This window comes from Nelumbo lutea, chromosome 2 (genome assembly GCF_056320005.1).
Source record: "Nelumbo lutea isolate HS-2025 chromosome 2, American lotus-T2T, whole genome shotgun sequence".
In the NCBI taxonomy this organism is placed as follows: Eukaryota; Viridiplantae; Streptophyta; class Magnoliopsida; order Proteales; family Nelumbonaceae; genus Nelumbo; species Nelumbo lutea.
In genome coordinates, this window is record NC_142685.1 from 22,099,236 (window position 1) to 22,114,807 (window position 15,572).

Here is a 15,572-nt window from a genome sequence, read left to right on the forward strand (position 1 = left end):
TTTTTATAATTGAGAAACTGAAATGGATCGGCATTATTTAAAAATTGGCTAATTTGGATTGGATTGGTTGGGTTGATCAGTTTCATGAACAGCCCTAATAAATAGATCATGTATCCTTTTGAGGCAAAAACTATGATGCAGCATCCCCTGTGCCTTGCAGTTAAAAGATGTGAATTGGTTGAAGTTGATGAAAAGTATAATTTGCCAAATGTGAAAATATATTGTAAAACTTGAATAATAAAAAATAAATAGACTTTAATGTGATTGATTGAAATCTGGATTTAATGTCCAAAATTCAGAGGAAGACGCACAAGGAATTTTTTCCCTGGTGCCAATATTAATATTTGGTAAAAGCTAGCGTTTCAGTTATTGTAGTGATTACTACTGCACGCTAAAGAGGTGTATGCAGTATGCACCAAGAGTTGAGTGGTAAATAAATTGGAATGCTGTTCATTTAATAATTATTGGATTTACCATAATCAAGGTTTCAAAGTACCATTATCAGAAAGTTTCAGAAAATCAGTTCCGGTAGATGCATCAATATTTGGTTGAGAAATTCTAAGATATGGTGGATTGACAAATAAATTTGAACGATTTGAGTGCTCTTCCGATGGAATAATTTTAGGTATGAAACATTGAATTGAATAAGTATAGGTTTAAGGCCGATGGTGACTTAGGTAGGGCTCATCAAATTGAATAATTATAGGTTTGAAACTTTCAATTGAATAAGCATTGCTTTGAAACGGATGGTGACTAAGGTAGGGTATATCCCATTTCAAGTTTTTGAGTCCCCGCCCTATCACTAGCCAACAAAAGTTGTTTCAAAAAGACAAAATCACTCAAATATATTAAATTATTGTTAGATTTATGGGGCCCCTTTCGTTTTTTCACAGGAATGTGCCCCCATCACTAATTTTCCTTACTTTTTAAATTACGCCCATGAAATCCTAAATCCAGCTCGAACTCCATTTTGCTTAATATTTTATGAGTTTATTATCTTCATCATTATTATAGTTTTGTCCCATCTGTATGGCGTCTGCTACATGAATTGTGTAGTCACTACGTTCCGTTCAGTTCAATCTCACTATCATTAAATCATGTCACTTAATAATTTCTTATAACTTCCTTTCACTCAAGTTATTTTCCATATTCAATCCTGTTATAAATGGATCAATTCCAGTTAACTCTTAACCAAGGTTTTAAAAACAGACAGGGAACTGGAACCACTATCTTGTTTGAATGAACGGCCTATTTCGATTTAAAAAATAATAGTGATATGTAACTAAATAATTAATAATAGTAAAAAATTAAAAACATAAAATAATAAAGATATTACTAATTAACTAATTAATAATTATTAATAGGGTTGATTTTCTCACTATTTTTCTTTTTGCAATCAAACATTGGAACATGAAAAAATTCCACCCATTTTCCCTTTCTCATTCTATCTCACCACCAAAATCTTCCCCTCCCCTCTCGCTCCCCCTCCACCCCCACCCCACACACAAAAAAAAAAAAAAGAAAAAGAAAAAAGCAGTATTTTTTTTCTGTAGGATGATTTTGTGTGGAATCATTTGCTTTATTGGAATTGTGTAATCTCTCAGTTCAACCTTCAGTGAGGCATAAGATCTCTTCTTGGTACACCCCCCCCCCCCCCCCCCCCCCCAAAAGAAAAAAAAAAGAAGTACAACCATTCTTTTTTTAATTATTGTTCATTCTGGTGCTTGTTTTGCTCAAGTACGTAAATAAACTAATAACAGGGAAATTGCTTGAGGTAAATGTAGTGTTACGGATTTTTTTTAGTACTTGAGTCACTAGTGGCTCACTGATTTTGTAATATTCTTACTACTGTCTACTGTGGTGAGTATTGCAACACAAAGATGTACGTGATCATATTCCACTACTTTGACTTAGTTGGGCATATCCTACTCGATTACTTGTGCATAAGCTTAAAAGAATGTACAAATCAGTTCTTCTTTAAATGTTCTAATAAAAACTGTTTTGCTCTTTGAGTTTCGAGTAGTATTCAACAAACCTTCAGATCGGATTTTGGAAATCACTATGAGGTTGGACTAATGAAGTGCATATATAAATAGTTTAAATCAGCTGACCCCATATGGTTGGGGGCAAGGCCTAGAGGATGCTGATGATATGTTAACAATGTAAATATTTTAGGGGTAGTGGCACTTAAAAGGCCTGAACTTTTAAGTGGGACATTTTTGTACCTTATAACTTTCAGAAATATACACTTAAGTCCAATTCTATTGCAAAAACGTTTATGTTTAGATTCTCTTTTGCTCGTTGAACTTTTATTTTCATATGAAACCATCTCTATGACGCATTTGAATGGAACAACGAAAAATAGTGAAAAAAAGAGTATCTGAATATGAACATCTTTGTAATTTTATCCTCGTTGTAACGTTATTTTTAATAGAGTTGGCTCAAATTTATATTCCTAAAAGTTCAGGGTACCAAAATCCAAAATGTCGCACTAAAAGTTTGCAGCAATATGAAAGCTTCATATGATATTATGAATTTATGATGCGGGAATACATTCAGCATTCAATTCTTCGCTGCTGCTGCTGCTGATGGTTGGTGTGGAGTGGTTGTCCATATAATTGGTGTTCGGGGTGTATTACATGAACGCCATCAGATTCAGTTATGCAGTTTTAGGACATCTCTTTAGTTTTGAGATCACATCTCCGCCTCACAGTACATCCCTATCGTGTATTCTGAACATCTCTCATGATAATATCAATTTTGATAATGTCATTATCAGGAAATGTTCCTAATACACGACGGAGATATACTGTAGGGCATTGTGGGACATGATTTTTGAAATCGGATTAGACCGAATGGTTTTTCTCTAAAACTGTTTTTTTTTTTAAACCAAATCATTCGAATGGTTTTGACTGTTTTTCAATTTTAAAAGTTTTTTATTTTTTTATCAGAACAACACCCAATAGCCAGACCCCTGACCGATTCGGTCACCGGGTCGATTTTGAAAATCATGTTGTGGGGCGGAGATATGAACTCCTTTAGATTTTAGACTTTTAGTAGCTAAGCTCGATATTTATGTAAAGTAGATAAAGGGATTCCAATAAGCCATTATTGTGACAAATGGCAGATTTAAGTTGACAGTATAAAGTCTGCTGAAGGTGAACTGGGAAGGCATCATTTAATAAATACCGTAGGTCGGTTACTAATTTCTTAGTGCATATTTGATGCAAATAGTCAGATATAGGGGTCATTGCTTGTTATAAGGCAAACATGAAAACATGGGTCTGAACCAGAGAGAGAGAGGAGATTTGAACAAAATGGATGGATCTTAGTCCTTTGTTTTCTGTATTTTTTTTTTTCTTGTTCTGTAGTTGGCTGTTGTTGGTGTAGTTACTGTAGTTGCTCTCTGTCTCTGTAATTGATTTCTATTCTGTTTTTCTGTAATGTTTTGTATCTCTGATTCAGCCTTGGGCTGTTTTTTAATGAAATACCTTTTTATCAAAAAAGAGAAAAATCAGAGAGAGGGGCCCGCTTGGGCTGTTTTTACCTTTAACAACAAGATTTCTTCTTATTCCTTCTAATCTCTTGTTCATCCTTTGATGGACAGAAAGCTCTATACTTGCTTCTGCATCTCTATTCTTGATCTGTATCATCCAAAGCCCCTCCTCCTTCCCCGTGACCCATCACCAGATCTGAAATTTGTAGAACCCCTACCTTACATCAATACTGCATGTGATTGCCATATTACAACGGACGCATATTAATTGTACACCAATTTGCATTGTGGTGCCTTTTCCTTTTGTTTATGAAGGAATTTATCAACTCAATCTCTGGTTGTAGAAGCACGTTATGCAAAAATTGAAACTAACAAGTGAAGGAAAAGGTCAATAGCATAGTTTCGTTTACCCAACCCATGTTCAGTATGCCCTTCATTTATTTCATTATTTCTAGATATTTGTTTTCTATCATTGGTTGAATCTTATTTTATTATTTTTGACACCCTTTCACAGTTCCAGGTATTTTCAGTTTGTCACTAAAAGAAAGAAAAAGAAAGTAAAGACTCGGTTTGAAAGGAGTATAAATACAAATATATACGATTCAGTTTGGAAGGAGTACAAATATTAATATATAGGGTGCAAAATCTGAGTCTGGATCTCCTACACATTACTACAGTTCTTTCTGTACATCAAATCAGAGGGTGCCATGTCACACTCTCTCATGCGTGAATTTCGCATGTGAGAGTGGGATTAATGGACATTTCAAACGTCCTCCACTCCTATCTCGTTTCTAATATATTGAAATTTATACTAAATTTTAAAACTGATAAAAAACAGGGGTTAAGGGGATATCACAAAATCACTTTCTTCATTTCGGCATTTCACAAAAGTAGCATTATGGTAAGATTCCCAAATCGCTAAGCCATTTCAATGCAGAAGTAATCTATAATAGAACATTGTATTGGCTAAACGTGAACTATAATTGGCCATACAAAGAGATTCCATTCAGCATGAAGGTGCAGGAGTTCAGTGCCGACTCTTTCTTCCATCACCACTGTCTGTATGGTCAGCCACTCCCCAAGTGCTAGTAGCTTAGTCGGCTCACCATGGATGACAAACGTAATGGACTCTGTTCATTGAGAGCAAACCCTTTTTTTATTTGACAAAGAGGAAGAAGAAACCTAACGCTTGTTTTTTATTTGTTTTAAAATTTAATATAAATTTTAATATATTAAAAATGGGATAGGGGTGGAGGATATTTGAAACATACATTAATCCCACTCTCACATGTGAGATTCATGCATGATAAGGTGCTGACATGGCATCCTCTGATTTGATGTACAAGAGATTCGGACTCACAAAATCTTGTATTTTGTATTATTTTGCATGTATTTATATTTGTATTTGTATTCTTTCCAAACTAAAACCTATAGTGCAAATATATACAAAATATTAGGTTTTGTACTCTACATATTTGTATATTTGTACTCCTTCCAAACTGAGCCTAAAGAGCCTTCTTTTGTTACAAAAACGTTGCCCCCTCTATAAAAAAAAAAGCTATAATATTTTTCTTTTTATCAAACATTCGAACCAAGGTTTAAGATTCCTCAACCCCCGGTCAAAACCCCGATACATCCTCTATAAAGACGTATTTTAGTGCTCCCGATACAATATATATCAGCCAATACGTCAATTTTTTGAACGTTGATTCAAACTACTTGAGCGATGTACTATACAATTTTACAATTTCATATGTAAAAAGCAATAATCTGTCTTCACCATGATAAATGCCTAAGCTATTGGTTAATGACCAATTGGTTCTTTGTATAGTTTGTTAAATACCCTTAGGTTTGTGTGGATCCCTCAAATCCAGACAAAGGATTTGGTCTCTACTCTCCAAAAGTGTATCTTTTGTGTGCTTCTTTCTCTAAACCCCTTTGTTAGTCTCTTTTTCAGAGTTTTCCTGTTAAAGAAATTTGCTATAGACTTGTTTCTTCTAAAACCAGTGCTCTCTGCTAGGAAGTGTTTTATATGAAAAATAAACACTTCCGATTTCTTGTGTGATTACTGCAGAATTATGTGATTGCTTTTTCTATTTGTCTGGGTGCAAGTGGCCTTTGCCATTAAAGGTTAACATACATGCTATAAAACAATCGATTGGTTAAAAAACATTGTTTTCAAAACCGGACCGGACCGGACCGGTAAAACCGGTAACTGTTCAGCCCTCCGGGTCCAATTATACTGTAAACCGCTAAATCCTAAAAACTGTTGAAAATGTCAAAAAACCACTGACCCAAATGGTCAAACCGCTAAATCGTTCGACCCAGACAGCGGTTCGCGGGTTACGAATTTCATTTTCATTGATTTAAAAAAATAATAAAAACAAAAAAAGACACTTACCAATTAGGCCATTAGGGTTAGACCCTCCTCTCAGTCCCCATACCCCGACTCACAACTGATGGCGACCGGCGATGGCGGTGAACTTCACCTACGGCGGTTTGCATTTTATAACTAGCAACAACCTCTATTTATCAAGACTACGATTACGATGGAGTCACCGGTTTTGGGTAAAAATCCACAAAATTTGGCATAGAAACCGTCGGCGACCAAGATTTGGCATAGCATCTCCTTTGACCAAAGAAGAGAATAACGACACTTGCGTTTTCAACTGAAGATTTGTAACGGCCAACAACCTTCGTGCACTTGAAGGCGATGACCAAGATTTGCAGCGGCCAACTTTTGGCAAACAGCAAGCACACTTGCGTTTCCGAACAATCAACCGCCGGCGACCAAGATTTACAGCGGCAGCCGGCCAACATAGTGGAAGGATTGCATCGGCCAGCTTGTATTGAAGCTTTCTTGCACCGACAACCACCTCTTGCTCCCAAATCTCTGCGCATTTGTCACTCCCCCCCCCCCCCCCCCTTTTTTTTTTTAATATTGGTTCTTTCTTGCACCGCCAATCATCTCTTGCTCTGGCTAGCATGTATTGAGCGGCGGAAACCTCTACAACAGCCATTAAAGCCGAGCTGCCTGCTGGGCCTCTGCCGATAACGGATACTCTGAGGTTGCGACCGAAGAGTTTGGGGCTGGATTTGCTAGCTAAGATATGGAATCTACGGGGATTTGGTTTGGATGAGAGAGATTTAGTTAGGGAGAGGGAATGGTAATTCTCTAATGTAATTTTCCAGAGGCCAATGAAGCCAATGAAGGATGATTTGGCCCGAACTCACATTTATGCGACATGTGGCAAAAGCAACAGTTCGATACAAAAGCAAGCCTAAGGCGTTTTCACCAAGGGGAGAAACCAGCGGATCGAAGTCCCTACTAGGGGCCCGAACTCACCCTTGGCCCCAAATCGGAAAGTAATCCACTGGCCTGCCTTGCAACAGTTTGGGACATACCTCGCCGAACTGTCCTACCTTGTAACAGCTCGGGATACACCGCCGAGCTGGCCTGCCTTGTAACAGCTCGGGATACCCCTCGCCGAACTGACCTGCCCTATACATACCTCCGAACTCAAGACTTCGCATCGCTCACCACTCCACATCACCTTCAGGGCACCAAAACCAAACAAACCGTACTATGCCTGACACTGAGGAAGTCCGTTCCCGAGGGCGTCGCACCTGACTGACTTGGGATCTGACGCTTGACGGCCGCACTCTAAATGGCCACCTGCCACCGCCACCTGACACCGCTATCTCCAGTTAGAGAGACAATTAGGCAGTGACAGTTCTGTCCCAGCAGAAAGGACAACGACCGAATTGACAGACGTAAGGATAATCATACCCGACCTGACAAGGGCCTCGGAGCGAGTGCACGAAGTGATTATAAGAGCCCCCTGCCCCCAACAAACAAGGTATGTGAACTTAGCGCTATCTGGTCTACACTTTGCCTTTGAGAGATTACTGACTTGAGCTTCGGAGTTATCACACTGGGTTCCCCCCGGAGTTCCCTCATCTTTCCCGTTTTAGGCTCCCCGACGCTCTAGCTCAGAGGCGAGTTTGCTGACAGCTAAGATCGGTCGGATCGCGCTCCATCAATTGGTGCCGTCTGTGGGAATGCTTCCAAAAGCCTCCCTCTAAATCTCTTTACCTACCATTCTTTCAAAAACTCCAACACCGAAATGGCCTCCTCCAGCAGTGCCGGATGTGGAACCGAAACAGCCACTACCGGAGAACAACTTCATGTTCCGGCGGTGTGCATTGGGCAGTTCACCATCCCCCTTTCAGTGGATGGGATCCCAAGTCTGAATGTGCCACAGGCGATGGCACCTCTAACACTCCCTCGCTGAACATTCCCCATCCGCCCCCCATCGAAACGAACTTCACGGAACCCACTGCTGTCCCACTGGCAGTCCGCCAAAACCAGCTAGATGACCTCATGCAATGCATGCGGGCAATGCAGGCCCAAATGCAACAATTTCAGCAGCACCAACTCCAGCAACACCAGGTGTTGCACCACCTCTCCCAACACCATTATCAACAACAGTTCCCTCAGCTACCCTTGAACCAACCACTGCTTCCACCCCGGCACCCCGTTTCAAAGCCGGTCAAGGCCTCCCCTCAAAGTGGACGACCTCACCAAGGAGAGGCTTCCCGACCACGGAACCCCCCTAATAGTCAGGCCTCATCCCCGAGCCGAAAGCAAAGAAAGATCACCCCCGTCTCGCAGCCCGCAGGTGAGTCAAGAACCTCGCCAACAAAGTCACCTCGGTCCTCCAAGCCCGAGTTCCCACTCACGGAGAACTGCTTCAGCGCCTTAGCAGCAGGCCAGCATTCCGGGCCCATCAAGCTCGGCAACACGGAGGCAAGCAGCGCCAGCACCAGGCCCACTCAAAGAAGGTGCCGACGAAGGCGCCGACGAAGTCACCGAACTGCTACTCGCGTGCTACTCGAGCTCAGAGGCAAGGAAGAAACGAGCTCGGGCAAGGTAAAAACCGTCCCCATTCTCTCAGTTCCTTCCCCCCTTTCAGCAGAACTTTTGGCAGTCCCCTTGCCTAGAGATTTCAAACTCCCTTCTCTGGACAAGTATGATGGGTCCTTTGACCCCAACGACCACGTTGACGCATTTCAGTCGCAAATGCACCTCGCTAGGGCAAGCGAGTTGTGCATGTGCGTGGCCTTCACCACCACCTTCAGAGGGGTGGTCCGCACCTGGTACCGGAACCTAGCTTCCGGGTCAATAAGAAACTGGCCTCAGTTCGTGCAGATCTTCACTAGGCACTTTGTTACCAGCAAAAGGTGTCCCAGAACCGAGGAAAGTATCTTCGGGGTAATCCAAAGAGAGGGAGAACCCATCCGGAGCTACATCAAGCGGTTCAATGAAGCATGCTTGCAGATCCCTCGGTTAGACCCCGCGATACAGCTTGTCACGGCCAAAAGATGGGTGACGCACAAAGAGTTCAAATGGCACATGGTGGTCAGCCAGCCAGCAACCGTGGCCGACTTCCTTAAGCTCGCGGACAAGTTTATGAGAACAGAGGAAGAGATAAACCAGAGAAACGAAGGCGGGGTGGAAAAAAGAAAAAGAGAAGGCGAGCAGCCCTCCAACCCCGGCGATAGAAGAGGCCAGAACCGAGAGGCAAAGCCAAGCCAGCCGTCCCGAGCTCCCTTAGCAATTCGGACGGATTACACGCCATTGAACACAAGGCGGACCGAGATCCTGATGACGATCAAGGACACCCCTTACGTAAAGTGGCCACCTCGCCTGAAGAGCAACCCCAACGAGAGGAGCAAAAATTTATATTGTAGTTTTCATAAAGATCACGGTCATAGCACCGAGCAATGTAATAATCTTCGCGACGAGATAGAAGGACTCATCCATCGCGGGTACTTAAGAAATTTTGTACATTGTGACAATAGCAATAAAGCAGGTCGGCAAGGGAAACACGGGAAGGATGTCCCCGAGCCGAGCAACAAACCGGCCGAAGCCTTGTAGCGACCTCCCCCAGAAGAAAGACCAGTCCGGGGAACCATCCACATGATAGTGGGCGGTTCGGTGGTGGCAGGATGCACTTCAGCGGCAGCAAGGACGTCAGTTCGCGAAGCAACCCGAGAGGAGCAGAACCCTCCCAAGAGGCCGAAGAAGGAAGAACCAATCTTTTTTACAGAAGACGACACACGAGGTGTTCACTACCCCCACGACGATGCGCTCATCATAAAGCTAAGGATTAGCGACTTCGAAGTCCGGCGCGTACTAGTAGACTCAAGCAGTTCGGCGGACATATATTCAAATCGGCGTTTGACCAATTGCAGTTGCAGAAAAGTGATTTGAAACCCGCTCACACTCCTCTGGTAGGCTTCAACGGTGAGGAAGTCAGGCCCTTGGGAAAAATAACAGTACCTGTGGAAGTCGGCATATGGCCGTGCGTGGTAAGACTCAACCACGATCTCCTGGTGGTCGCGACCCCCTCCCCATACAATGCCATAATAGGGCGACCAATTACGCATATTCTGCGTGCAGTGGTCTCCACCTATTATCTGGCAATGAAGTTCCCCACGGACTTCGGTGTGGAGGTAGCGCGGGGCGACCAACTTGAGTCCCGCAAAATTCTATGTTGCCGCCCTGAAGGGAAAAACCAAGGCAACCGACGATCTCGAACTAGAGCGACCTGCGGAGCAGGGCGAGGAGCGAGCTTCAGCCACTGAGGAAATGGCCGCAGTCCTGGCCTCGGCTATAGATCCGTCGCGAACACTACAGATCGGTGCCTCCGTCAATGAGCCTTTGCGAACTGAACTGGTGAGTTTCTTACTCCAAAATTTAGACATTTTTGCATGGTCCGCGGCAGATATGCCCAGTATTGACCCCGGCCTTATAACTCACAAGCTTAACACTGACCCTGTAGTCAGACCCATTAGACAGAAGAAACGCAACTTAGCCCCGGAGCGCTAGAGGGCGGTCGACGAAGAAGTAAAAAAACTCCTCACAACGGACTTCATAAGGGAAGTTCATTACTCGAGCTGGGTAGCCAACCCAGTGCTGGTGAAAAAAGCCAACGGCAAGTGGCGCATGTGCGTTGACTACACCGACCTGAACCGAGCTTGCCCAAAAGACTGCTTCCCCCTGCCCCGAATTGACCGCCTGGTGGACGCGACCTCGGGACACGAGCTGCTAAGCTTCCTGGATGCCTACTCAGGCTACAACCAGATTAAGATGGACCAGTCTGACCAAGAAAAAACCAACTTCATTACCAAGTTCGGCCTGTACTTTACAAGGTCATGCCCTTCGGGCTAAAGAATGCTGGTGCGACCTTTCAAAGACTTGTAAATAAACTTTTTCGGCCTTTAATTGGCACAAAAATCGAATGTTATGTAGACGACATGGTCGCCAAAACACAGTTTTCGCGAGAATTAATAAAAGACTTGGATTCTGTCTTCCAAATTCTGCGTCAATATAACATGAGACTAAACCCAAACAAGTGTCTTCGGTGTCACCTCGGGTAAGTTTCTAGGGTACATTGTCAACCGGCACGGTATTGAGGCCAACCCGGACAAAATAAAGGTCATCCTTGACATGAGACCACCTCGGAAAGTAAAAGAAGTTCAAAGGCTAAACGGTCGCATAGCCACTCTGAGCCGCTTCATGTCGAAGTGGGCAGACCGCTGCCTACCTTTCTTCAAGGCAATCAAAGGAAAAGGGTTCGAATGGACCCAAGATTGCCAGCTCACGTTCGACGAGCTAAAGACTTACCTCACCACCGTACCAACCTTAGCCAGACCCGAGGAGGGTGAGGTCTTAGAACTGTACCTCTCGGCGAGCGACGAAGTAGTCAGTTCGGTATTAGTAAAACAAGTAGATCGGGTCCAGCGGCCCGTCTATTATGTTAGTAAAATTCTGCAGGGACCAGAAACAAGGTACCCGCAGATAGAAAAAATTGCCTATGCACTGGTGATATCAGCTCGGAAACTCCGCCCGTACTTCCAAGCTCACACCGTCTTCGTCTTAACCGACAAACCCCTAAGACAAGTCTTGCTGAAGCCCGAGGTCTCCGGTAGGCTGACGAAGTGGGCCATCGAACTCAGCGAGTACGATCTCCATTACAAACCACGGACCACAATTAAGGCCCAAGCTTTGGCAGATTTTATCGCCGAGTGCACTTTTAGCCACGAAGCCCTACAGGTTGAGCCCGGGGTCCCCAGTTCGGGTGAACCCGGAGCTCCCGAGCCAATAGAGTCTGAACCTTGTGAAGTAGTAGCCAGTGTGGTATCTCTCTTGGTCAGGCGAAACGCGAACTGGGATGAGGAGCCCTGGATCCTTCACGTGGATGGTTCCTCGAACCAGCAAGGCAGCGGGGCTAGAATAGTCTTATGCGGCCCGGGAGGCACAAAATTAGAATACGCACTACGCTTTGAGTTCGTGGCATCCAACAACAAGGCAGAGTACGAAGCACTGATAGCTGGGCTGAACCTAGCATGAAAGATAAAGGCAAAGCACTTGGTCATCTGCAGTGATTCCCTGCTCGTGGTCAACCAAGTTATGGGCGAGTATGAAGCACGCGAGCTCTCCATGATCGCATATTTGGCGAAAGTAAAAGAGGCCCTGCTCAACTTCCAGTCACACTTCATCAGGCAAATCCCGAGGTCAGAGAACATTGAGGCCGACACTCTGTCCCGGTTAGCCAACACAAGTCACAACAACATGAGAACCGTGTACATAGAGGATTTACCTCGGCCTAGTATTCTCGGGGGGGGGGCGGGGGAGAGGAGGCCGCTCCAGTCCTCGAAGTAGAGCCGAGCTGGATCGACCCACTCGCGAGCTTCTTGATAGACGGAACCCTCCCTGCAGAACGCAATGCGGCCAAGAGGGTGCAGCGCCAGACAGCCAAATACGTCATAATAGACGAACGGTTATACCAATGGTCCTACACGCTCCCCTACTTGCGTTGCCTGCGACCTGCCGAAGCCGAATTCGTACTCCGCGACACTCATTAAGGCCTGTGCGACGGACACTTGGGGGGCAGAGCACTCGCCCAAAAAGCACTTCGACAAGGTTACTACTGGCCAACGATGAAGGCAGAAGTTGTCAAGCTCGCCAGAAAATGTGACAAGTGTCAGAAACACGCCAATATCCACCATCAGCCTGCTTCCGACCTCAAATACCTCGCCAACCCGTGGCCCTTTGCACAATGGGGCATCGACCTCCTGGGGCCATTCCCACCAGCAACAGGTGGAAGAAAATTCCTAGTTGCAGTAGATTACTTCACGAAGTGGATAGAAGCCGAACCTCTGGCAACTGTTACGGCCCGAAACATACAGAACTTCTTTTGGAAGAACATAATATGTCATTTCGGGTTACCTCGGATACTAATTTCCGACAACGGCAAGCAGTTCGAGGATATCAAGTTCCAAGAGTGGTGCCAGAACATGGGGATTCGACAAAACTTCACATCAGTCGCGCACCCGCAGGCAAATGGTCAGACGGAAGTAATGAACAGAGCCATCCTGCGTGGACTGAAAGCACGTCTAGATCGTGCTAAGGGACTGTGGGCCGAAGAGCTACCAAGTGTCTTGCGGGTTCACCGAACTACAGAAAAAACCACCACGAGAGAAACCCCCTTCAACCTCACCTACGGCACTGAAGCAGTTATCCCGGCGGAAATCGAAGTACCAACATTGCGACTAGAAACATACGACGATCAGACAAACGAAGATGAGTTACGTACCAACCTTGACCTACTGGACGAGGTAAGGGACCTCGCGCACATCCGGACAGCGGCCTACCAGCAGCAGGTAGCTCGCTACTACAATACCAGAGTAAAGCGACGAAGCTTCCGAGTCGGTGACCTGGTCCTTCGTAAGATTATGGTGCTCGAACCCGGCGTGGGTAAACTTGGACCAAACTGGGAAGGGCCCTATAAAGTAAAGAGAGTGCTCGGGGGGGCATACGAGCTCGAAACCTTTGAAGGCAAACTAGTACCTCGAGCGTGGAACATCGTGAACTTAAGGTGATACTACCTATAAACCGCCAAGCGAAGTGGACGTAATTTCCATAAGGTCCTATGGGCCACAATGCGGAGCCAAGAGGAACCTCGACGTAAACAAGCAAAGAAAAGTCGGGCATATTATCAGCTCAGCAAAAAATCAATTCGCTGCAAAAGCCATGGCCTCGGCATCACGCTGAGACATCGTCTGCCTGGCTATGGCAACGCGAGCAGCTTCTTCGGCAGCATAAGCGGCCGCCTCATCGGCTCGGGTATTCGCCTCGGCGGCACGGAAAGCCTCTTCAGCAGCATGGGCGGCAGCCTCAGCAGCTCGTGCCTGTCGCGACCTCCTCTCCACTTGGGCCGCTTAGGCATGAATTGAAGAATTCACCTACCAAAAGAAACAAGTGAGCAACAGCAGCAAAAGCGATAGAAAATGAAGGCAGACGAAATCTGACTTACCACCATAGCGTGTGTTACGGCGCGGTAGGCGACCTGATTCAAAGGAAGATCGGTCCACGCCGCGATCTCCTCGGGGAAAGTAGCCTCCCTACTCTTCTGAAGAGCATAGTTCGGCGTCAACACGCTCCTGAACTCCCCTTTAGCTCCTGAGCCCGAGGGCCCGGCTCGCGTATGAGCGGACCCAGAGTGAGTAGGAGCATTGGAGTATGCAGGAGCACCCGTATGAGTGGTCTCAACGTAAGGCGCCCTGGTAGTTTCATACATCGGCGGAGTCACCTCGGGCTCCCTCGGCAAATCCTCCGGTGTGTGGTCTGGAACTTGAGGCTCCTCATCCGGGGGCAGCTCGGTACGAGTTCGCTTGGCGACCCGCTTCCTCCTCTTCATGCCCTGGAACAGGCGCTCCCCACGAGTTCTCTCCGCATCCCTCACAACTGTAGAAATGAGTTCGACATTAGAAAAAATGAAGGAAACAAGCAAGCAAGAAATCGCAGAACTAGAAACCTACCCGAACTCAGGCCGACCGCAATAAGCTTGGCCTCCGTCAAGTACTCATGACACTTTAAACCTTGCTGTGCCCATTGCTGGAGGCCCTTCACCGTCTCTTTGTTGAGAGTGACACCAGAATCAGGAGCGGCCTCACCCCACCCGGTCTGAAAGGGCCATCCTTGCGCACTTCGCACGCCGAAGTAGTCCCGCTTCCATGCTGGGACCTTATTAGGAAGATCGTGCAGAAGCTTAAAGCCCGGGCGAGGAGAAAGGTAATACGCCCGTCTTCCCCCAGGAAGAGAACCCGCTTGTCTCTTAAGCATCAAGATGGAGGAGAATATCTCCAAGTCTAAAGGGAAATTCTGCTCGCAGAAAAGGGAGACTGTCCCCACTAGGTTTCGAATAGAGTTCGGGTGAAGCTGGTCAATGGCAACGCCAAAGTGGTTTATGACTTCGACTAAAAGGGGGTGGAAAGGCAGTCGTAGCCCCGCGGTGAGCTGCTCTCGAAAAATTACGATCTCGTCAGGACTGTGTTCCCAAGGAAAACTACCCGAGGGAATGAAATATGTATACCCCCCAGGCAGATTGTAAGACATGAGTATAGATTGGAGCCCCTCGGGCGTCATGGTTGAGGGACCAAACCTATCTAGCATCCGACCTCGATGAGAGGTAGACACCAAACTGTCCGAAGCGGCTTGGCCTACGGGTTCATAGTCATCCTCAAGTTCCACCTCGGGATCACTAAGGCAGTCGGGGGATACGACTCGGTTTGTAGAACCTACATCAGTCCTATTTGAAGAGTCGTCTGAGCTATCAAAGTTAGACATCGAGGAAAATGGGTGGATTCAGGAAGGTACTCACCGGAAGAAAGTTTTGAAGGCTTCGGAGACGGGAACAAGCCAAAAAACCTTGGAGGCTAAGTAACCAGCCTAGACGCGAGTTGAAAAAACTTGGATGCGAGCTGAAAAACTTGGACGCGAGCTGAAAAGTTGGACGCGAGCTCAATAGGCAAACCGCAGAAGTGACAAATCGACTGGGGTCCCCCACTATTTATAGCTACAGTAACCAAGAACCGATCGTGCAGATCAAAGACGATCCGGCGGCCCACATTCGCGCTGACAGCACGTCCCCCTGCAACTGACAAAAACTGCCAGTGCACGTCCCTTCAGAACGGTAGAGGTGCGCTTTTTTCAAATTTAAATGAC

General features: G+C 45.7%; 1 long non-coding RNA gene across 1 annotated transcript; it reads right to left on the reverse strand.

The window, feature by feature from the left end:
- Window positions 1-4,346: 4,346 nt before the first annotated feature.
- LOC148869119 (uncharacterized) lies at window positions 4,347-6,597 on the reverse strand. The gene is made up of 2 exons (XR_016108068.1): window positions 5,898-6,597; window positions 4,347-4,626 (listed from the first exon to the last, which is right to left on the reverse strand). It is a non-coding gene; the product is annotated as an uncharacterized LOC148869119 (long non-coding RNA).
- Between the last annotated feature and the right edge of the window lie 8,975 nt (window positions 6,598-15,572).